This window comes from Mustela erminea, chromosome 2, assembly GCF_009829155.1.
Source record: "Mustela erminea isolate mMusErm1 chromosome 2, mMusErm1.Pri, whole genome shotgun sequence".
Classification (NCBI taxonomy): domain Eukaryota; kingdom Metazoa; phylum Chordata; class Mammalia; order Carnivora; family Mustelidae; genus Mustela; species Mustela erminea.
The window spans coordinates 140,150,581-140,174,064 of NC_045615.1; the positions used below are offsets into that span (position 1 = coordinate 140,150,581).

Sequence of the window (23,484 nt, forward strand, 5' to 3'; positions counted from 1 at the left end):
CCCCTTCTCACTTCCCAGTCTCCTTGTGTGACTTTTGCCAAAACAACCCTCGTCAAGGTTGCCAATGATCTCCATCTTGCTGTGTCCAATACAGTCAGTTCTCAGGTCTCAACTTAGGAGAATTCTCAGCAGCACTGGACATGCAAGATCACTCCTTCTTAAAACAATTTCTTCAGTTGGCATTTGGAATGCCATCCTCTCAAATAGATCTCACCAATATTTCTTTCTCTTTCATTGGCTACTCCTCCTCCTCCTCCACTCAGCCACTATTATCTTGAGTGAACAAGGATCAACCCCGGACCACCTTCTCTTTCCTAGCGGCATTCAGCTCCCTGGGGTGCTGATCTCATTCAAAGTCATGACATCAAACACCTTGAAATTTTTATCCATTTATCTTAACCCAAAACTCCCTATGAGCTCTAGACCTGTATATCTAGCTGTCTTCCCATATGTCCTCTTAGATATTGAATAGGCTTTCTAAGTGAAATATGCCTGAAACAAAACCTTTGATTCCCTCCTCAATTGCCTTAAAACCTAATCCTGCCCAATGTTTCTCAACCTCAGTAAAGGCGCTACATTCACATATTTCCTCAGGTTGAGAACCTGGAAGTGGGACGCCTGGGTGGCTTAGTAGGTTAAAGCCTCTGCCTTCAGCTCAGGTCATGATCTCAGGGTCCTGGGATTGAGCCCCACATCAGGCTCTCTGCTCAGCGGGGAGCCTGCTTCCCCTCCTCTCTCTCTCTGTCTGCCTCTCTGCCTACTTGTGATCTCTGCCTGTCAAATAAATTGATAAAATCTTAAAAGAAAAAGAAGAAGAAGAAGAAGAAGAAGAACAACAACAACAACCTAGGAGTGATTCTTGATTTCCATCAGGAAATCCCGATTTTTTTCTACCCTCAAACAGAACAAGAGGCTATCTACTTCTACTTCTCAACACTTTCACTGCCGCAACCCGGCTTCCCACCATTGTTTGTTTTTGTTTGTTGCTCAAACTACTGCTCTCATTCTTGCATCTCTGAAATTCATTCTGTACTCTGCAACCACAATGATTTCAATGACAACATCAGCAATGGCCAAACTGTCTCCCCCATTGCTCAAAGCCATCCCATGGCTTTCTACCACACTTTGGATGAAATCCACACTCACCATCATGGGAGAAGCTATAAGAATCTAGTCCCTGCCTACCCTTCCCCTTGTTCCATTAATTAACTTACTGACCTTCAGCCACAGTGACCTTCTCCTTGTTTGCCAAACAAGCATCCCTCGTTTCAGTCACAGCTTCTTTATGCTCATTATTCCCTCTGCCAGAGGGTATCTTTCCCTCTGAGTCTTTACATAGCTTTGCTGGGTTCTAACATCACCTGTTCAGGGAGTTGTCCCCTGACTCACTCCTGCATAAAATTAACATCGTGCCCCACCTTTTCACCACGCTTTATGTTTTGTCATAAGGCTTATTACAATCTGAAATTATACTCTGTTTACTTACAGTCTCTTCCACTTGGACTTTCTCTGTTTTGCTCAAAGCCCTGTTCCCAGTGCCTAGATTCATGCCCGGGACATAATAGGTTCTTAATAAATATTTGTTGAATGAACTTACGTATTTACCTCAGTTGCCTAAAAGGCACTTGGGGGAGTCATTCTAGTCCCTCTCTGCTCAAGCCAGGCCCCCTCTCATTCTTGACTGCAGGTTGCTAAGTCCTCTAGAATCTGCTACTTGGTATCTCTCTTCTTTTAATTCTTTATTTAATTCAATGTAGTTAACATATACTGCAGTATTAGTTTCAGGGGTAGAATTTAGTGATTCATCAGTTCATATAACACCCAGTGCTCATTACATCAAGTGCTCCCCTTAATGCCCATCACCCAATTTTCTGAACTGCCCCCCCACCTCCCCTCCAGCAACTTTCAGACTCCTAGAGTTCAGCATCTCTTATGGTTTGCCTCCCTCTCTGGTTTTATCTTATTTTATTTTTTCTCCCTTCCCATGTGTTCATCTGTTTTGTTTCTTAAATTCCACATATGAGCGAGATCATATGGTATTTGTCTTTTCCTGATTGACTTAATTTGTTTAGCATAATACCCTCTGTTCCATCCATATCGTTGCAAATGGCAAGACTTCATTCTTTTTGATGGCTGAGCAATATTCCATTATTCACACAAATACGTGTGTGTGTGTCTGTCTGTGTGTGTGTGTGTGTGACATCTTCATTATCCATTCATCTGTCAGTGGACATCTGTGCTCTTCCCGTATTTTGGCTATTGTGGACATTGTTGCTATAAACACTGAGGTGCATGTGTCCCTTTGAATCACTATGTTTATAACCTTTGAATAAATAGCAGTACAATTTCTGGGTTATAGGGTAGTTCTAACTTTTTTAAGGAAGCTCTATACAGTTTTCTAGAGCAACTGCACCAGTTTGCATTCCCACCAACAGCATAAGAGGGTTCTCCTTTTTCTGCATCCTAGTCAATATCTTTTGTTTCCTGAGTTGCTTAATTTTAGCCATTCTGACCAGTGTGAGGTGGTATCTCATTGTGGTTTTGATTTGTATTTCCCTGATGTTGAATAACACTGAGCATTTTCTCATGTGTCTGTTGGCCATTTATATGTCTTCTTTGGGGAAATGTCCGTTCGTGTCTTCTGCCTACTTCTTGACTGAGTTATTTGGTTTTTTGGGTGTTGAGTTTGATAAATCTTTTATAAATTTTGGATACTAGCCCTTAAAATTGCTAGGACTAAAATAGAAATTCAGCAAAGTCACAAGATATAAAATCAATACACAGAAGTCAGTTACATTTCTACATACCAACAATGAAGCAGAAGAAAGTGAAATCAAGGAATTGATCCCATTTACAATTGCACCAAAACCCATAAGATCCCTAGGAGTAAACCTAACCAAAAAGCTAAAGGATCTGTACTCTGAAAACTATAGAACACTTAAAAAAAGAAATTAAAGATGACACAAAGAAATGGAAAAACATTCCATGCTCATGGATGGAAAGATCAAATATTGTTAAACTATGCTACTCAAAGCAAACTACACATTCAATGCAGTTCCTATCAAAATACCAACAGCATTTTTCAGAGCTGGAATAAAAAGTTCCTAAAATTTGTATGGAACCAGAAAAGATCCTGAATAGCCAAAGGAATGTTGAAAAAGAAAACAAACTAGAGGGATCACAATTCCAGACTTCAAGCTCCATTACAAAGCTGTCGTCATCAAGACACTATGGTACTGGCATAAAAACAGACACACAGATCAATGGAACAGAATAGAGAACCCCAAAATGAACCCTCAACTCTATGGTCAACTGATTCCACAAAGCAGGAAAGAATGACCAATTGAGGGCACCTGGGCAGCTCAGTGGGTTAAGCCTCTGCCTTCGGCTCAGGTCGTGATCTCAGGGTCCTGGGATCGAGCCCCACATCAGGCTCTCTGCTCAGCGGGGAGTCTGCTTCCCCCTCTCTCTCTGCCTGCCTCTCTGACCACTTGTGATCTCTCTCTCTCTGTCAAATAAATAAATAAAATCTTTAAAAAAAAAAAAAGAATGTCCAGTGGAAAAAAGACAATCTCTTCAACAAATGGTGTTGGAAAAATTGGACAGCCACATACAGAAGAATGAAACTGGACCACTTTTTTATACCATACACAAAAATAAACTCAAAACAGAAGAAAGACGTAAAAGTGAGACAGGAATCCATCAAAATCGTAGAGGAGAACACAGGCAACAACCTCTTTGACCTAGGCTGCAGCTAGACACGTCTCCAGAGGAATGGAAACAAAAACAAAAATGAGCTACTGGGGACTTCATCAAGAGAAAAAGCTTCTGCACAGCAAAGGAAACAACCGACAAAACTAAAAGGCAACTGATAGAATGGGAGAAGATATTTGCAAATATCTACTTGATATATCTCTTAAATCCCTCTTTTTGCCGCACCCAGTCACTGCGCACGGCCCAGGCATCTTCAGCAGTTATGCTGAAGCAACCTCTGAAGCCCTTTTTCCCAGTTTTCCCCCAGTTCTTTCCCCATAGGACTCCCTGAGACGTCTTTTGAAAATATAAATCCCAGGTGGCTCAGTCGGTTAAGCAGCTGCCTTTGGCTCAGGTCATGATCCCAGGGTCCTGGGGTCGATCTCCATGTCTGGGCTCTCTGTGGAACAGGGAGGTTGTTTATCCCTCTGCCCATCCCCCCCAACTTGTGTTTTCTCTCAAATATAAATAAATAAATAAATACATACATAAATACATAAATAAATCTAATCTTATCTCTCTTCTGCTTAATAGCCTTCAATAGCTCCCATGATCCTAAGAGGGAAGTCAACAGTCCTTAGCTGGACATGAGCTGGAGTTGGTTCATATTCTCAACTTTATTTCATGCCAGCACCCTTAACTTATGCATCTTAGGCTCCTGTTGTATCAAATCTACTTGCAGTTGCCAAATAGGCACATTCTTTTTGTTACATTATCCCATCTGCTTGAGTACCATCCCTTTTTCTTCACCTGGGGACGTGCTAGTTATCCCCAGATGAAGCTTACTCTTTGAATGAGTCTTCTGATATCTATACACAGATAGGATTTTCCTTAGTGCTTTCAAAACAACATACCTGTGTAGCATTTGTTTTTTTGCTTTCCATGAATGTCTCATTTTGTCAAAAAATAAACTAATTCTTAATGAGCAACTACTACATGCTAGGCATTATTCCAAGGACTAGGGATGCAGTTGGGCATAAGTCAGACAAAATACTTGCTGTTAAGGAGCAAAGGGAAGACAGACAATGAAAGGAAGTAAAACACATAGTATGGTTAGATTATGGGAAGTGCAATGGAATAAAATAATTCTGGGACGAGGCGAATGGAGGTTGCAATCTCAAATGGGACAACTGGGGGTGGGGGGTCATCACTGAAATGACATCTGAATAAAGGCTTGATGTAGAAGTGAGCCATGTGGACCTCTGGTGGATGAGCGTTCCCAGCCCACAGAATAGCAAGTGAAGAGCCATGAACATGGCAGTGGGCTTGACCTGCTTTAGAAAAGGCAAGAAATCCAGTATGTTCACAACACCATCCCCAACGAGAAGAGAAGGAGAAGATAGGTCAGAGAGGAGCAACAGAGTGCTCCCCACAGAGCATCATCTGACATGTGTCTGAAGGGATTCCTCTGTCTGGTATGTGCAGAACAGAGGACAAGGCTGGATGCCTGGAGACCAGTTAGGAGGCCTCTGGAACCATCTGAACGAGAGGCTGTGGTAGCTTGGCCCAGAACAGTTATCTCCACTAGAATGGGAGTGACTTGAGAGCTGGGACTGGCTCCCAGGTTTGCTTTAATCCCCAGCTGCTAGAACAGTGCCCAACACATAACACAGCAGGCCCTCAAAGGTATGGAATAAACGAATGAACCAAGTTGTCCAATCAAGAAAAGAGAGCTTCTGAAGTCACCACTGTTTGTTCTCCAGGGCCAGAATTTGGAGGATATTGTTTCCAGTGGGCAAGCTTTGTTTTCTGTTTTTCCTAGTGAAATGCCCAAAAAGCCACATTTTGAAAGCAGCGTGGGTGTTTGCATGGGGGCCAATACAACCAAAATCTGATTGTGAAATTGTTTTTTAAATTATGTTTTGGCATTTGAAACATGTTTCATTAAAAAAAATACATAAAAATTATACAGTCTCAAGGCAGACTTCCCCACATCATTAAGAACCCCCAGAACCTAGCTGCATCTCAGAATATAGCCAATGCTTGTTCGGAATCTCAGTTACGCCTCTGGCTGTCAAAACCCCTCTTCCCGGTTCTAATTAAAAGATCAAAAAGGGAAAAGGCTTTTAAAAAAAGATCCCCAAACAATATTTAGATAAACTAATTGAGAAGGATTTATGAATATGTGAATTAATTTCTTTAAGAAAGGGAAAGACACAGTGAGACATTGGGGGCCAGTCGTGAGTAGTGACTTAAGCTCACTGCAAAATCAGGTGATTATTTGACTTTCCAGAGTGGGAAGGCCTCAGTGAGAAAATGTACCAAAAACGTCCAGTGCCAAGCCTACCCTAGAATGGCACTCAAGCAATGTTTTTCCCAGCCTGCCTGTTTCCTTCAAAATTCCCCTGGCTCGTGTGCCACAGCTCGAATATTCCTCATCTGCCAGAATGCTCGTGAATGACAAGATTATTTTTCTAGTCTGGTAATAGGCAGGGTGGCAATATGACTTTTGTGGGCCTCTTTCTTGTAGAATAACCCAATTAAACATTATTTTTGGTATCGCCGTAAATACTGTAACATTTTCTTCATTTATTAGTTTAGGCAAAATACAATTGATATTCCTAGACAATTTGCTGGGGGTTTATTTTCTGCTGTAAGATAAAAATAAAAGCGCTTTTTTTTTTTCAATATCCATTCATAATTTTTTTTATTATTAAAAATAAAATCACTTTTAACCCTAAAAATCCATTTTCTTCTTTCTGATTTTAAAAGTAATGAAAACATTTTGTGGGCCCTGAAAAGGATTATGGGCCCCAGGTCCTGTGCCTAATGGATGAGTTGTCCAGAGAGAAAAAGCTGCTTCCCATTCTATGGGAAGTTTACTTGTCCCCCAAATGGGTTTCCTCAGCTCCCTGACCCTTCAATCCCTTCCCAAGGGCTGGCAAGAGAAGGGACAATATAAGATCTGTCCCTTGAAACTGATGGGAAACAAAGAGGCAGCCTGTGACAGCATCGGTAAACGTCAGCTAATGTGAACCAGAGCACGGGCTCAGTCTAACAAGGAAATTAACTATTCCCAGGCACACATGCCCAGGCCCGGTGTAAGTCATGCCCCCAGGCCAGCAATAATGAATGCCCAGCAGCCTCTCCAAGTGGCCAGGAAACCACCCACCCCCAGGCCCAATTCAGGGGGCTCTAGGTCACTGCTCATGAGGGCCAATGCAAAGATTGGCAAACAGAGCCAAAAGACCCAGCCTGCTTTTGGGGACAGGTGATTCCTGGCCCACTGGGGAGTGTGGAAAAGGGATTAATGGACCAAGCAGGGACGAGAAGTAGGGGGTCTTCTACCCACTTTTTCTGTAAGTCTGAGCTTCTCTCAACATCTCCAGAGAATGTCATCAATTAGTGCTTTGGTGAAGAGACAGTTTGCACAGAAGGTTCTGGGACTGAGCCAATCATAGCAACCCTCCCAAAGTCTCTGTGGGCCTCTTACTACCCTGGAGGATGAGCCCCGGTGACTCGCTAAAATTCTTCTTAACTAAGCTCTTTTCCCAGTGTCTGGGGATGGAACAGTGAAGAAATAATGAAACTAGGTTGTTCTAATAACTTATCTTGTCTTTTAATTTCAGCTTCTTTGTTTTATCAGTTTATTACTAGCAGGCCTAACACATTCATTCACTCATTCAACAAATGTTCACGGAGGACCGGCTGCGTACCAGGTACCATTCTAGGCACTTAAAATATGGCGACAAACAAAATAAAGACTCCTACCCTCCTGGAGCTGGCGTTTAGAGGGGGAAACAGACAAGAGACAATAACATAACACTGTAGCTTATCATCCCTAAGAGAGCTACCAGAGAAGATGCCCCATGATTCCCCGCACCGTTAGAGGTAGAGAGAATCCTATTAATTGCGATCCATCACAAAATGCTTCCCGATTTCCTGTATGTTAAAGTGTGAAAAAAAATCACACAATGTAGATTAGATATGGAAAATAAATTATATAGTGTATCACAAGGTGATTATAAGGGAAAAAAATGGGAACAGGCAAAGGAAGTTTAGGAGGGGAACAGCGACACCTAACAGACTTGTTAGAGATGAGGTCCTTGAGTTTTTTTCAAGATCTCATTTTTCATAGTAATTCCAGTTTGACAATAGAATTGAGAGGAAGGTACAGAGATTTCCCCTGTACGTCCTGCCTCCGCACAGGCAGAACTCCCCAGTTACCAACGTCACTCACCAGACCGGTACATGTGTCCCAAGGATGAGCCTACGTGGATAGGTCATAATTGCCCAAAGTTTATCGTTTACTGTAGAGCTCACTCTTGGTGTTGTAATTCTGGGGGTTTTGACAGATGTAGAATGGCACATGCCCACCATTCTCATACAGAGTAGTTTCACTGCCCTAGAAATTCCCAAGGCTTCTTTATTTATCCCTACTCTCTGTCGCACCGCTGGCAACCACCATCGTTTTGCCTTTTCTAGAATGTCGTATCATTGAAATCAGATAGGTGTATGTAGCCTTTCAGATTGGCTTTTTTTCACTTAGCCACATACGTTTACATTTCCTCCCTATGTTTGCATGGCTTGACAGCTCCATTTCTTTTTAACACTGAATAATATTCCACAAGCCGTATTCTTGAGAACAGCTTTATCGAGCTATCAATTCCATACCATAAAACACAATGAATTTTAACAGATTTAAATTTACAGAGTTATGCACACATTACTACAATCCACATTTCTCTCTTTTTTTTTCTTTTTTCATTGTGGTAGGAACCCTCAGGAGGAGATTTACCCCATGAACAATTTTCAAATGTACCGTACAGTATTGTTAACTGTGGGTACCTTGTTGTATAGTAAATCTCCACAACTTATTTATCTTGGAGTAAGTGAAATTTTATATTTATTAAATAGCAACTCCCTGTTTCCACCTCTCCTCAATCCCTGGCAATCATTCTCCTCTCTTTATGAGTGTGACACTCTGATCTCCGATTCTTCATGTTCACGATATCATATGGTATCTGTCCCTCTGTGGCTGGCTTATTTCACTTAGTGTCGTGTCCTCAAGGTTCATCCACGTTGTCGCATATTGTAGGACTAACTTCTTTTTTAAGCCTCAATAATATTCTATCGCATGTATAAAGCACATTTCCTTTACCTACTCCTCCATCAATGAATATTTGGATTTTTCCACATTTTGGCTATTGTCACTAATGCTGCAGTGGATATGGGAGTACAAATAAATCTCCAAGACCCTGATTCCAACACTTCTGAATGAATGCCCAGAAATGAGTTTGCTCGTTCATGAGGTCGTTCTACTGTTAATTTCCGGAGCACCTGCCACACTATCTTCTGTAGTGGCTGCATCAGTTTACATTCCCACCAACGGTGTACAGGAGTCCCAGTTTCTGCACATTCTTACCAACAGGCGTGCGTTGATATCTCATTATGGCCTTGATGTGCATTTCCTTGACGATTCATGATATTGAGCGTCTTTTCATGTGCCAGTTGGAATAATGGTGATTTACCAAACGACTTTGAGCTCTGGGAGGGCAGAGATCATTGTGTTCACCGTTCTGTTCCCACTGTTAAAGTTTCTGATCCATGGTCAATAAATAGTTCATGCAAAAAAAAAATTTTTTGAATGAATAAACTACGATGTTTCAGGCACCCCATAGATATTATTTCCCAAGTCTTATCAGTGTTCAGAGGAAGGCATTATCATCCCCGCTTTATGAATGATGAAACTTAGACTTGGAAAGGTTAAGTAAACTGCCTGGCAGGGAGGATACAGGAACTCAAATCTGGGTCTCTCTGATGTTAACATGTGACTCTTCCTCTTCACTTCACTGGCCTTTCTGCTTTTATCCATTTTAATGTCCTTCTAGTACAAAAAAGGCAGAGGCAAATTGGGACATCAGGCAAGCAAGACCTTTGGGTAAAAACTAGATTCACAGAAACCAGAATGAAACCTCCAGGAACAGGGCACCTGGGTGGTACAGACGGTTGACCATCTGACTCTTGGTTTTGGCTCAGCTCATGATCTCGGGGTCATGGGATTGAGCCCCATGTTGGCCTCTGTGCTCAGCATGGAGTGTGTTTAAGATTCTCTGTCTCTCTCTCTCTCTCTCTCTCCCTCTCTCTCAGGAGAGACTGCGTGACTCAGTCGGTTAAGTGTGCACCTCTTTGGCTTGGGTCATGATCCCAGAGTCCCAGGATCAAACCCAACATCCTGCTTCCTGCTCTAGGAGGGAGGCAGTCTGCTTCTCCTCACCCTCTGCTACTCCTCCTGCTTGTGCTGGTTTGTTTTTTTTTCTCTCTCTCTCTCAAATAGATAAATAAAATCTTTTTTAAAAAAGACTCTCTCTCGGGGTGCCTGGGTGGCTCAGCAGGTTAAAGCCTCTGCCTTTGGCTCAGGTCATGATCTCAGGGTCCTGGATAGAGCCTCACATCAGGCTCTCTGCTCAGCAGGGATCCTGCTTCCCCCCACACACACTGCCTGCCTCTCTGCCTACTTGTGATCTCTCTCTCTCTGTGTCAAATAAATAAATAAAATCTTTAAAAAAAAAAAGACTCTCTCTCGCGCTCTTTCTGCCCTTCCTCACTGCTTGCTCTCACTCTCAAATAAATAAATAAGTCTTTTTTTTAAAAAAAGGCAAAACCAAACCAAACCAAAAAACCTCTGGGAGCCCCTGCTTTTTACAGAATTGTGAGCTGTGTGGTTTGTTATCTCAGACCTCAGGTCCTAACTGCCTGAATCAAAATCTATTATTTGAGTGAATTAAGACTACTTGCCTAAAAAGAGATAATTTTTGTAAAAACCCTTTTACCTGTTAGTTTAACCCAAACTGGCAGCACAACTGTTAAAAATAAACTTACTCTGCTATTTTATGAAACACAAGGCCAAATAATAATGGATGTGGAAATCTACCACAATCTTTCTAGGACTTAGGGAGACATCCTATGTATAGAAAAACATCTTGGGCAAAACCTGTTAAGCCAACATTGGCTTAATGCAAAATTACAACTAATTTGAAACAACTGCTTTTTCCTTAGCCAACTGGCTAACTTAGTGTTCTTCAACGAAAACAACAGAAAATCCAAATTCAAAGTCAATTTTTCCCCCAAGAAAACTATGTTTCATATTAATAAGACTCTGCTGGAAACCACTCAGGCTGTGAGCTGGGGTCTCCATCACTACCCCAAAGTGGGAGAATTGTCTGTGTTTAAGCAAAGTCCTGAAAGACTTGCAATTTTGCTTTCAAACATGAGGGGATCATTAAACTTGGTCTGAATGAACCAACTTTTTGGAAAAGACCAGGCAGAGATCGGGAGCCCCAAGTTCCAAGATGCTTTGTTGTTTTGCTTCATGCATGACTTGCTCAGAGGAATGCTAGGAAGGGGTCTTATGTATAAGGAGCCCAATCTTTTCAGTGCAGTATAGTATTCCATTGTAGTAACATACCAAAGATTGCTTACCCATTTTTTTGCCAATGGATGTTTGGGTTGCTTCTGGTTTTGAGGTATGATAGGTGAAATAGTAGCTACAAGCCAGGGTGTGGTGGTCGTGCCATGGACTGAACAGCATTCCCCCAAATTCCTAGGTTTAAAGCCCTAACCTCCAATGTGGCTACATTTGGAGATAAAGCCTTTACTGAAGTCATTAAGGTTAAATGAGTTCATAAGGGTGGAGCCCTGACTTGGTAGAACTAGAGCTCCCATAAGAAGAGACAACAAGAGCAATTCTCACAGTTCTGGGGACTGGAAGTCTGAGACCTGGTCCCGCCAGGGCCCTCTTCAGCCACGTCCTCACATAGCAAAGAGGCCAGGATCTCCCAGGAGCCTCCTGTGCAAGGGCACTAATCCCACTCATAAGCGCTGCCCCCTCCCTCTGACTGACGCCCCTCCCAAAGGCCCCATCTTCCAGTACCCTCACCTTTAGGGGGGAGGATTTCAACACAGGAATTTTGAAGGGACACAAACATTGACACCATAGCATCAAGGGAATCTGTGTTTCAAAAAGGTAACCATATAGTCTTCACACGTTGGAGCAAGCCTGTGTGAGGGGAACGGACACGCATTCTTCATCTCTCGTGTATTTGTATCCGTGTTTGCACATCATCAACAACTCCAGGAATTTTGCAAGTTGCCATAGGACAAGCGACGATCAAATGGTCACCCTGGATTCAGACCCATGCCCGGTGCACGTCAGGCCCTGTGCCTTTCCCTAACCTGGAGGTCTGTAAGCGAACCCGCTCAGCTAGGGGATTGTGCACGAAGGATGCCCTGAGGGGTGGTGGGAGGAGGGGGCGATCCTCTGGGTTCAGAGCCTGCATCACCACCGCCTCTGGCCTCTGGGGAGCAATCCCACTGCGCTGCCCTGTGGGGAGGGAGCCCAAGACACTGGAAGGCGCAGGCAGCACGGAAGCCAAGGGCTCGGAGAGAGGAGCTGAGCAAACAGCTGGACAGCCTGGCCAAGAACAACAGGAAGCTCGCAGCCGCACCCCTGCTCGCTGCAGCCTGGCCTGCAGACCCGGGGTTATTTTCTCCAAAGGGCCTTGTGCACATGTTACATAAACAAAACCTCCATTGACTCCAGTTCTGGGCCTGGCCTAATCTAGCCCACAGGCTTTCCCCGCCCCAACCCCCACTCCGTTCATGCCCCTACTCCAGATTCTCTGCCACCCCACTGACCCTCCTAGGGGTCGGGAGCTGCGTCCCTCTTGACCATACCTGTGAACCCCACGTGGCTGTGTCCCCAGGACTCTCCCCCTAGGCCTCACTTTCCCTGACAGGCCACGCACAAGGGGTCCCTCTAGGACCTTTTGATGGCTCAGGGGCCAAAGGACACGTCTTCTCTCACCAGCCAGGCAGGAAGCAGGTTTTGAGAGCAGCAAGGCGTGCCAGAAGGAGGCATGAGAGGGTCCGGCTGGCTGTGTCTTTCTCTCTTACTCTGTGTAAGATGGAGTTTGAGTGAGATCCCGAGAGCCAGCTTCCCTGGAGGGAGCACAAGTTTCCTCTGTCAGGGTTTCTTTTTGAGCTGGATTTGGTGATGGAACAACCCACTTCTAGCTCTTTCTGTGAGGCCCTGTGAGTTTCCTTGACCCTCCCCCACCCCCACCCCCATTTATACCTCGTCTTCCTTTTGCAGAAATCCATTCCACTTACGAACATCTGGAGGTTCACAGATCTGTGACACTGACGGAGCCACCCTGCCTGGTTTGTCCCCCCTCCCCCCAGCCACAGGCCCCGGAAAACCTATTATAATCTACCCCCATGCCCTCCCCACCTCCGGCGGCCTGCACTGCCCCAGAATCTTGACTCATAAAAATAACAAACAACATGTACAATTTAGAAAAATATTTATGTTAAAAATTTACTATGTGCCTGATAGCATGCTAAGCATTTTATGTTCTATTTTATCTAATTCCCCTTGAACAGTCCTATGGGCGGGATACAAGTAATATCTCCAGATTACACAACAGTAAACTACAGCTTAGAGAAGTCAGAGGACCAGTCAAAGACGTGGCAGAGGCGAACACAGGCCCCTGCCTTATCTTGCCGTCTACCTCACACATCCCAGGAAAAAAAGTCTGCCTTATAAAACCTCTTTTCCACTGTCTTTCTCCCTTCAAAGTCTAAGCTGTTACGCCTGTTATTGATGTAATTAAACAGAAGATATGGATCAATTCTTCTCCAACCAGTATTTTCCAGACCAGGTGCTATTTAAGTCTAGACCCCCCAAAAAGTATGCTATGTAATAGGTGAATATTTAGTTCTTCGTTTATTAAGTCTGCAGTCTCAAGAGAGTGTTATACTTTCCCAGGTTGGAGATCCCCAAACAAGGTCTCCAGTCAGAATCTAGAAGGCCTACAATCTAGAGGAGTGAGGGTGGGAAGCCAGGGTAGGAGGCCGAATGGAGAGTTGAGGGAAACCGGACCGGAGAGGTCTGCACTCGGGCTGAGGGGCCCCGAGCCAGGCTGTGGAAGTCCCGTGGGAGTGAACCTGCAACCCTGTGGAATTTGGTTCCGACCCAATTCCCTTCACTCCGGTGGCCTCTGTGAGGCTGGTCGGTTACTGGGTTGCTTAAGATAACCCCCAGGCCTAAGGCAGCCTCGTGCATGGACCAAGTCAGAGCCTTAATTTATTTCTAGAAAAAAAAACCTCTCCATCTCCGCACTCCCACAATTTTATTCATTGTTCATTTTTTTAAATCCATCCATCCACCCCAGAAGCATTTTCTTGAGTATCTATTATGTACGAAGCACTAGGGACACAGAGATGCACTGAGAAATAATGCAACACAGTCCGGCCTTTTGGGAGTTCAAGCTCGAAAGCAGGAGATGAAAAGAAAAATAATTGTGGTACAGCATGATAAGGGAATTCATAGAGGTAACCACAAGCTTCAAAGATACCCCCCCCAGGGGGGTAGGACCTCCTGACTCCCTTGTGGGAGGTCCTGGCAGTGTGGGTGAGCGTGCCCAAGTGTGCCCGGGGGCCTGCCCAGAGGGAAGGTGGGTAAGGATTAATGGAGGCTTCCAGAGCCAAGTGGTGGGGGATACTTTCTTTCTCTCGATGGCTCTCTCCCTGGGGAGACCCTCACTGGAATACCAGCCCTGGGCTCTGGCCGCCCTATAATTGTCTCCCCAGGGGAGGCAGGATGACTTATCTGATCACTGAGTTCAGGGGAATTGTGACAGCGTGACTCAGTCATTTCCTGGTAAGGACCCTTCCGTTCTGCTCCTCAGTGCCATAAACTTTAAAGAAGCAGGCCTTTGCCGGGAAGGTGCTGTTTGTAGTCGGGTGAGTAAGTTCGGCACGGGAAGAGAAATTGGAAAGTCTGCTTGGCTTACATACGTAAAGCCACACTCTCCAGCCCAGCTTCTATTACTAATATCATGTTGACCTCCGTCTGGCTGACTCCCGGGACAGGAAAGAAAGGGGCTATTTATTAAATTCCCTCAAACTCTAAAATGGGCAACTGATACTCAGATGTGGACAGAAAGAGGTGTGCGACCGGGTGGGCTCGTCACTGTGGCCCAGTAGAGGGTACTCGTCCCTCCATGTGCCAACCCGGGGCCAGGATGACCCTGAGCTCTGCAGAAAGGGGAGGCTTTTTTTCCGGGATTTTCACCACCTCACCCCCTGCTTTACAGCTTCCTGTCGAGCTATATCTGCAGCCAGAGACGAAGAAGCAGCGCACACAGGATGAAATCCGGACTGTCCTTCGTTACGAGTATGTGGCAGTTCTGCAGCGGTCACACACAGCCTTCTGTCCAAGCCCTTAGCTCCTGCTGAGGTCCCAGATGAGACTCTCAGCCTAGCTGCCTGCTTTCCCTTCGGTCTGTCTTTGTTCTGGAAGGGCTGCTTTTGTGAATGTGTTCTGGCCTGCCTTTCTGGAACACCTTTGCCCTGTTGTTCCTCCTGCTTGTCTCCTTCCTGTGGAACTAAACTTGCGATCCTACTTGTCTCTAGAAGAAAATGCTGTAACCATATTATCCCTTGCTCCTTAGAAGGCCAGTCAGGATCACAGCCCCTTCTTTCTGAGATGACAAGTTACTAAAATGCAGAGAAGGATCCAAGTGGCTGACCACTGCAAAAGGACGGGCAGAATCCCAGAGGGTCCCACGGATGCTCCCTCAGTATTCTCACTTCAGACAGTGCGGGTTCCTTCTGGATTCTATCAGCTGGTTTTTCAGCTGGTGGCTGGGTGGATTCTTTTCTCCTTGTTTTAGGACACTGAAAACTCCAGAGCTGCTAACAGCCCAGTAGAGGGAGCTGTGTTAAACAAATTCTCCAAGCTCAAGAGTAAAATATTTGCCATTAGCCAAGCAGGTGGCCTCCGGTATCCTTTGGAAACTCCATCTATCCGTGGAGTGGTCACCTATTCGGAAGCTTGGAATCAGAACAAAGCTTTTGCAGGGTGGTATCTTGCATTTTCTGGGCTACCTGGGGGCTAGCATCTTGCTTCCATCAGCAGAACGTGGCTCTGGCTCAACATGACAGTTGCCACAATCAGACAGGCTTGTAGATTGCATGGGCAGACCCAGCCTGGTTCCAGCGTGGTAAGGGAGAGGCACAGTTCTGCTCATCCTGGGCTCAGACACCACGCAGAGCTACTCATGCCCACAGTCTCCAGAGACATATTTGTCAGAGAACCTATAATGTAGCAGTTTTATTACTGACAGGCTTTGGGCAGAGGCTGAGAAGCGAGCAATGTGGTAACGGGAGAATCTTGCAAAAATGTTTGGAGCTTGTGTTCACCAGACCCACCTCGCTCCCTGCGGGGCCTGGGAGGAGGCTAAATTCAAATCCGTGGCAGTGCTTGGTGAAGACTTTTAGAGAAACCTCTGCGACCAAGATGACTGGGAAGTGTGGGAATTATCGCGCAAAAGTGATATTTGGATACGTGTGGATTTGGATTCACATGAGAATTACCAAAATTGACTGCAGGTCATGAAGGATACTTGTGGCAGAGACAAAGCTGGGGAACCTGGCATCTTTGAGGACTCACGGTTGCTCACAGGGTCAAAGTACAAACAAATCTTTGGGGAACTAAGAAGGAAACTGGGTAATACAGGAGGGCTCTAGATGAGAAGATGTGACCATGTGTGTTGGTTTGCTAGGGCTGTCATAACAAAATACTACAGACTGGGTGGTTTACAACAAACAGAAATTTATTTGAAATAAAAATAATTTTTTAAAAAATAGGGGCACCTGGGTGGCTCCGTCATTAGGTGTCTGCCTTGGGCTCAGGTCATGACACCAGGCTCCTGGGATTGAGCCCCGCATTGGGCTCCCCACTCAGCGGGGAACCTGCTTCTCCCTCCCCCTCTGCCTGCCACTCCCCCTGCTTATGCTCACTCTCTTTCTCTGTCAAATAGATAAAATCTTTAAAAAAATAAAAAACACAATTAAAAAATGCATTGTGTCATAATTCTGGAAATTGCAAGTCCAAGATCAAGGTGTTGGCAGGGTTGGCCTCCTCAGAGACCTCTTGCCTTGGTTGGCAGAGGACCACCCTGTGGCCATCTCTACACAGTCATCCTTTTGTGGACAATACCCCTCGTGTATTGCTCCTCGTAAAAGAACACATGTCCTGTTAGATTAGGGCCCATTTTAACCTGAGTCACCTTTTTAAAGACCTTAACCTTCAAACACGGTTATAGTCTGAGGTACTGGGGTTTGGGACTTCAACACATAAATTTGGGAGGTGGGGGGGGTACATAGCTCATAACATCATGAACGTCTATGACAAAGAAATTGTACTGATTACCATAAATAATGCTAATTGTTATAATCGATAAATCTGAATGAAGTCTGAAGGTTTGACACAAAACCTTTATTTCTCAGTCATATCAGAGTTCATTTCAGAGGCTGTGGGATGACTGGACAGCATGTGGTCATTTGGGATCTAGCTGCCATCTCCAGTGCATACAGTGTCCAAGGACACTTCGGGAGACAAGACAGGAACAAAGTGGGAAGAAGACACATGGCTCTTAGTGGACTTGACCCAGAAGTGACACACCATTTCCACTGACATTCCACCACCAAGGACTGGTCTTACACCCCACCCAGGTGAAAGAGGCCTGAGAAATGTGGTTTTCATCCAAGCTGTCCCGAGAGTGAACTGGGTGAGCACTTAGTCAGTCACTGCCTCAGGAAAAAACAAGTCTGAAGTCTAGAGATGGGCCAGTTGTGCTGGGGACCGGTCACCAGGTACCAGAGAGCCAAGCAAACGTGCCTGAGGATATAAGTACTAAAGGACCCCTCAAGGTCCCCGAGGATATGATGACCCTTGGTCCAGAATAGGTCTCCCCAGAGTTTTCACGTCATGATGCACAGAGAGAGAATTCTTACACTCTGTATTAGACTATGGGTGAGGCTATTCAAGCCAGACCTTCAGGAGGCTCCAACCACTCCAGGAGGCCACGTGACCATCATGATGTCTGAGGGTCAGACACCGGTCACCTGTCTGCAACACAGCAGTGTTCTGTTCCATAGCTGGGTGGGGGGACAGGGGCGTTGGTGGTTGTCATGATTTAGAGAACAAAGCAGGAGAAATGTACATCAGAATGTGTATTCTATGAAGCCTGAAATGACCATCACCGTCGCAAGATAAAACCAGAGAGTGAAGCCAGGTGCTGTCAAAGCCAGGGGAAGCAGAATTATCCTGGAAGACTCTGGGGATGATCAAGTGCTGGGACCTGAGACTGTCCCTTCATCTGGAATCCACAGTCAGAGCAGGAGGGTCCCTTCTGGTGAGGAGAGCCGGTGAGTTGGACTATCAATTATGTTATATTTATAGCAACTTCTCTTTCCCTCTCCCAAAGTAATTAAGTGGGGGAACATTACAAATGAAACCCAGACATGGACATTAATCCCCATCCGAAGGACAACAGAACAAGTTAGAGAGCTCAGAAACAAACCCAGCCATATGGGGTCAATTAATTTACAATAAACCAGTAATAAACAGTGGGGAAAAGACAGTCTCTTCAATTAATGGTGTTAGAAAACCTGAGAGCAACATGCGGAAGTATACAACTGGACCCCTATCTTACACCATACACAAAAATCAGTTCAAAGTGGATTAAAGAATTCAGTGTAAAATCTGAAACCATGAAACTCCTAAAAGAAAACATAGAGGCTAATATCCTTGATGTTGGTCTTAACTGATGTTTTTTTTTTTTTTAATTTAAAACCCAAAACAAAGACAACAAAAGCAAAACTAAACAAGTGGGACCACATCAAACTAAAATGTTTCTGCAAAGTGAAATGAAAAGGCAACCTGTCAAATGAGAAAAAAAAAATATTTGCACATCATTTATCTGATACTGGATTAATACCCAAAATATATAGAACTCATACAATTCAAAAGCGACAACAACAAATCTTATAAAACATTGAAGGAGGAACCAATCAGACATTTTTCCAAGGAAGACGTACAGATGGCCAACAGACACATGAAACAGCGCTCAACTTTAGGAATCATCAGGGAAATTTAAATCAAATCCACAATAAGACGCCACTTCACACCTGCCGGAATGGCCATCATCAAAAAGAAAGAGATAACAAGTGTTGGGGAAGATGTGGGGAAGAGGCGATGTTCATGCATCATTGGTGGGAAGATAAAATGGCGCAGCCACTGTGGAAACAGTGTAGAGGTTCCTCAAAAATTTTAAAATAGGATTATCATATGATCCTGGAATTCTAGTTCTGGGTATATATCCAAAGGAAGTGAAAACGGGACATCGAAGACCTATCTACCCCCATGATGTTCATTGCAGCCTTAGGCACAATAGCCAAGATATGGAAACAACTGTGTCCATCAATGTCTGAAAGAATAAAGATGAGATGGTATACACACACATACACACACACACACACACACACACACACACACACAGGAATATAATCAGCTATGAGAATGGAGAAAATTCTGCTACTTAAATAATATGGATGGACTTTGACAGCACTATGCTAAGTGAAATAAGCCAGACAGAGAAAGACAGATACTGCATTGCTACATGTTATCATGTACGTGCGGAATCTAAAAAGAAAAGTCGGGTGCCTGGGTGGCTCAGTGGGTTAAACCTCTGCCTTCGGCTCAGGTCATGATCTCGGGGTTCTGGGATCGAGCCTCAAATCGGCCTCTCTGCTCAGCGGGGAGCCTGCTTCCTGCTCCCTCTCTGCCTGCCTCTCTGCTTACTTGTTATCTGTCTCTCTCTCTGTGTATCAAATAAATAAATGAAATCTTTAAAAAGAAAGAAAGAAAGAAAAGTCAAACTCATAGAAACAGAACAAAAAAGAGGTTGCCAGGGGCTGGTGGGGGAAACAGTAAGAGATTGGAAGAAGGGTACAAATTTTCAGCTTTAAAATGAATAAGGTTTGAAGATCTGGTGTAAAACATGGTGACTCTAGTTGACAGCACTGTATGGTATAATTGAAACTGGCTATTAGAGTAGAATTTAAATGTTCTCACCCACACACAAAAACATAAATCTGTGAGGTGATGTGTGATGTGTTGACTAGATTGACTAGATAATTTCATTACCTTGAAATACACTTTAAATATTATGCTTTAAAAATCTCAGAATTAGGGCACCTGCGTGGCTCAGTGAGTTAAAGCCTCTGCCTTCGGCTCAGGTCATGATCTCAGGGTCCTGGAATCGAGCCCCGCATCGGGCTCTCTGCTCACCGGGGAGCCTGCTTCCCCCCCTCTCTCTCTGCCTGCCTCTCTGCCTGCTCATGATCTCTGTTTGTCAAATAAATAAAATCTTTTAAAAATAAATAAATATCTCAGAATTTTGTCAATTATAACTCAATAAAGCTGGAATTTTTTTTTAAAAAATGTGTTTGTGGGGGATAAAGGGGACACAACAAAGGAGAAGAAAACAGAACACAGATTCCTGAACACTGAACATAATTTAAATGTTAATAAAGTTTATGCATATGGTCTTTGGTTTGATTTAAATCATCTCCACTTTCAACGAACAGATATCTAGCTTTATCTATTAAAAAATTCTGCTAATGTCTACAAATTACGGGAAAATGTAGTCAGATCACATCCTAACAGAGAGGTTGGAGGCGAATTTAAAAGCTCATGGGCTTTTCAGGGACGCTCCACTGAAGGAAATCAATTTGCATCCTTGTGATTATTGTTCCCTCAAAAAATCTTTGCCATGTTTTCAACCCTGGACATCTCAAAATACAAATGTCAGGTAGCACTTAAAACTGATTTACAGTGTGCTTTAAGATTACACGGTGCTTTTGCCTAAAAACCAGCTTTTTCACGGAAATTATTCTTGCTTTCCACAAAGTCATGAAAAATAAATTGGAGAAAACTTTTATTAAGATTTTTTTTTTTTAAGCGAACAACTCGCTTTCAGGGTAATATCCAAATCATTTGTCATTTCCTGTCTCCATGTTCATCCAATATGGGAACATTTAACCACACAGGAAGAAGTTGGCGGATTTGGAAAGCTGCTGAATTCTCTTTTTTGGATCAATCCACATTAAACACGAGCTGTTTCTTTATTAGTAAGTGAAGGATAAACATAGCCTATGCTGAGTGGAATAGGGAAGAGAAGTCCCTCGGAGCCCAGTGATCCTGGAACAAATGAATGATTCCAGCAGAAACCCAAGGAGAGCGGGGGGTTCCTACGATCTGGTCAGGCCCAACCATCCACATAGCACACCCCTGACGTCCACAAAAGCCAGCCTCCAATGATCACCCACCCCTGAGGTCTGTGCACCCCTGGGGGTGCTGAGGTGATCTGGGGAGCCATAAAGACCAACCATCGCAATTTAACAGTCATGTATTGAAATTAACCTCTGCTAGAAAAAAATACATCCTGCCCCATGAAACCATGATTTCCTCAGTATTCACGGGTTCTGAATTTGGGAACTTGCCTCCTTGCTAAAATGCACCTGCCACCCCCAAGCCGATACTCACAGGGCTTTTGCAGTGAGTCGGGGTCATGTGAGGACGTGCGGAGCGAAAACAAATTGGGGTCACCCGGCAGCACTCGTTCGCGTCGGAGGTTGAACACCGTGGCGGCTCCGCCGTCTTTCTTCAGCTTCCAAACTTAACAACAAGCGTCTTTTCCGTGCTCTACTTAGTGCCACATTTTTGGCATTTTTGTGCTCTTTGCTTACTTGCTGTTAAAAAAACGATCCCGGGCATGGCGCTGGAAGACGACCCCCGGGGCCTTACATGGAAAAGCCTTGCTTTAGGTCAGCTTCCTTCAGGTGCACACGATAGCTCCGTGCTCCACGAGCTCGGCGTTAGTGAATCGACAGCACCTACTCTGAAAAATGTCTTTAAAAGACACACACGTAAGACGGCGTCCTACTGCGATGGGACTGCTTGCCCCTCCGCTGTGGGGAGTGTGGTCCACAGACAGCCTGCAGCAGGCAGCTCCAGGACCCGCGGCGCCTGGAGGGAGCGGCCCACCGCCCAAGGTCATGCCTTTTCCCCATCCACCCAGGTTTGGTGGTGGTTTGATGGGCAACACCTGCTCCAGACCCTGAATTCCATCCCCACCCCCAACGCCGGCCAAGGCTTTGTCAAGTTCTCAGTGCGCCCGGCCTCTCCCTCCGTGGGAACCTGCTTCTGCCCCCTTCCCAGCCCAGCCTTCATCCCGCTTGTTTCTGAGGACTCCCCCAACCTGCTGTGCCACTTCCCAAAGAAGGCAAAGGAGAGAAATGCTCTGCTGAGATCCCGCCTTCTTCCTCTCCCGGCCTCCACAGATACCCGCCCGCCTGCTCTTCCCTTGCGTGTTCTAGATGCTTGGTCCGTACCCAGACACCGGCACCCACCCCCAGCCCGGGGCCAGTGCTTAGGTCCGTGAAGTCTGAGTCCTGCTTGGGCATGCATTAGAGGCCACGAGTGGGGAGGTTGGGGGATTGAAATGCAGCTTGGGTTCCACCCCCAGCACCCCTCCACTTCCCCCAATACTTCCACCAAGCCATGGGTCCTGCTGAGGGCTGGCTTGTTTGGGAGAAGGGGACCCTCTTCCTAACTGACTCCCAGGAGGCCTTTGGCTAGCTGTGGCCAAGGCTGTCCCCCACCCCCATCTTACTCCCTGGCCCAGATCTACCCTTACCCCACCGCCCCTCTCTAAAATGAGGCCTTCCCCTCTGGCCAGCTTATGGGACCATTCTTGGACTTCTGACTTGGACCCAATCTCTAATCCAGTGCTCCGCCAAGAGGAGGAGATCCAATGAGCCAAAGACAAAAACATGTCAATTTCTAAGCCTCCTGAAAGCTTTTCCTTTGAGACGCAGGGCTCAATGCTAGGAGAGCTAGCTCACATTCCCTTCCAGCCTCTCTCAGCGACACACGGGCTCAGCAGGCTGAAAAAAAAAAACCGAGTAATAGCTCCCTGGGATGTGCATCCAAAAATTGCAGAGACGTTTATGAAAACAATAGCCCGCGTTTATTGGGACTCGCTAGGTGTCCAACGCTCTGCTGAGTGCTTCCTGTATTTTATCTCATTGCATCTTTCTAACAGCCCTGAGAGCTTGGCATTAATATTCCCATTTAACAAGGCTAGGGGAGGTTCGTTTGTCTTGCACCTGGGAATTGGCAGCACAAGGTTTCAGATGTGCTTTTGTCTGCATGCAGAGCTACAGAAACTCTCTCCGGTGTAACGTCAGAGAGCACTCGGCTTGGTCTGAGGTGAAGGCTCCTGCTGACAGAAACGGCAGAAACAGAGTAGAAGCCAGGCAGAAGGACAGCCCATCCCTTCTTCAACGAGGGGGAGAACAATGTTCTCTTCATACCTTGAAAAAATTCAACTCAAGCCTGAAATGGAGCAGAATGAAGATCTGAGCATTTGAGCTTGGCTGGCTTCATTTTAACCATGTGCCTAATCATTCCTCATCATCCAAAGACCATTTCCTCTGCACCTGCATCCAGGATGGATCCAGGCTCTGGTATTTCAGGGAGGAATTACTCAGAACCTCTCTTTGGCTTCCTAGCCCATCCAGCCACCTCTAAACTGCATCACAGTCTGTGGATAGTGAGGTCTCTCGAAACCAGGGGAAATGAGCCTGCGAACTCCTGACCATTTGGCTTCTTGAAATATCGGGTTCAGAGGTGAAACATTTGAAATGAAGCTGAAGGTTGGACCGTGGATTTCAGCCACAATGTATGTCATTTCTTCTGGGGAAAAACGGGGAAATCTATAGCCTTCGACAGATTGCAGTTTGGATGTTTTGGCACTTTTTGGAGAGTCTTCAGAAATAAGTGAATCTCATCCCTAGATTCTTAGGGTTGAAACT

At 45.1% G+C, this 23,484-nt stretch overlaps 1 long non-coding RNA gene across 1 annotated transcript; it reads right to left on the reverse strand.

The window, feature by feature from the left end:
- Positions 1–2,552: 2,552 nt before the first annotated feature.
- Positions 2,553–18,527, reverse strand: LOC116585088. The gene is made up of 3 exons (XR_004283458.1): positions 18,516–18,527; positions 12,759–12,761; positions 2,553–2,714 (listed from the first exon to the last, which is right to left on the reverse strand). It is a non-coding gene; the product is annotated as an uncharacterized LOC116585088 (long non-coding RNA).
- Between the last annotated feature and the right edge of the window lie 4,957 nt (positions 18,528–23,484).